The sequence below is a fragment of the Schistocerca serialis genome, chromosome 8 (genome assembly GCF_023864345.2).
Source record: "Schistocerca serialis cubense isolate TAMUIC-IGC-003099 chromosome 8, iqSchSeri2.2, whole genome shotgun sequence".
In the NCBI taxonomy this organism is placed as follows: domain Eukaryota; kingdom Metazoa; phylum Arthropoda; class Insecta; order Orthoptera; family Acrididae; genus Schistocerca; species Schistocerca serialis.
Window position 1 is genome coordinate 94,935,715 of NC_064645.1, and position 1,472 is coordinate 94,937,186.

The window sequence follows — 1,472 nt, forward strand, 5'->3', positions numbered from 1 at the left end:
CTCATGTAATAAAGTAAAATCCCCTACTATCTGGCTCATCCTTCACAGCACATTGCTGTCGGCCACTAACCACACTCAACCACACTCTGCTTGTCGGCTGCTAACAGTCCCCCAGTATCAGCTTATGGAACTCAGCATGTGGAGCTGAAGCTGAGACTACACTATGTGTTGATCTGGGACTTCACCATCGCTGATGTCTCAGAGCCAATCGTTGGTGCATATTTCCTGGTTTACTACCAGCTGATGCTGGACATGGTGAATTCCCAACTCGTGGACAGCATCACTGGCCTGATTACAACTGGTTTCTGCTGCAGTAAGACCATATACAGTGTCAAACTGATGAAAATGAAGAACTGTAAGTATACTTATATATTTTGCCAGTTTCCTGCTCTGACCAGGTCTTCTGGACCTCCAAAACAGGTGCAGCATAATATCGTGCATTTTATTAAAACCATGGACTGTTCTCCAGTATTATATAAGCCTGGACATTTGGCACTGGATCATCTGGCAGTAGCTAAGGCTGTGTTTGCCACTATGTTAAAGAAAGGCCTTATCTGACCATCAATTGGATCTTGGTTGTCTCCGCTGCACCTCATTCTTATGAACAAAGAGTGGATTATGTCGTCCATCCAGCAATTATAAAACCCTTAATGCAAGAACCATACCAGACCAATACAAAGTTCCATTGTTGCAAGATTATAATCATACTTTACTGGTGCAATGATCTTTTGTGTGCTGGAATATGCCAATGCTTATACTCAGATACTGGTGCCAGAAGACAGTATACCAAAAACAGCAATTATTGTAACATTCAGGTTGTACAATAGCATGTTTATGATCTTTGATTTACACAATGCAGCCCATACCTGGCAAAGATGTGTTTATTCTGTACTGCAAGGTCTACCTTTCTGCTTTGCCTATGTTGATGTCATCTTGATCTTTTCAACAACCAAAGAAGAACATTGACACCTCAGAGATGCATTCAAATGGTTGGAACAGTATAGTGTCATCTTCACCACAGCCAAATGTAAATATTTGAGTGTTCTGAAGTCAATTTTCTCAGTCATCACATATCTTATGCAGACTTCCTTCCCCTATTGGACGAGGTTGAAGCTATTCTGTGAATACAGATGCCAAGCACCATCAAGGACTTAATGATGGTTGCATGGGATGCTAAATTTTTATCATCAGCATCTGCTTCAGGCAGTAGAATTACAGGAACTGTTAACTGCAGCACTTTGTAGTCCTAAGATTACAGGAAACTCTCTGGTGCAGTGGACTGAGGCAATGAGCTCCACCTTTGACACCACTGAACAAAGCATGGTGAATGGTGTACATCTGGTGCATCCTAAGCCTGATACATCCTTGGCAATGGTGGTTGATGCAATCCTAACAGCTAAAGATGTCGTATTACAACAATGGACAGTTGGCTTGTGGCAATCACAAGTCTTTTATTCTCACGAACTGGCACT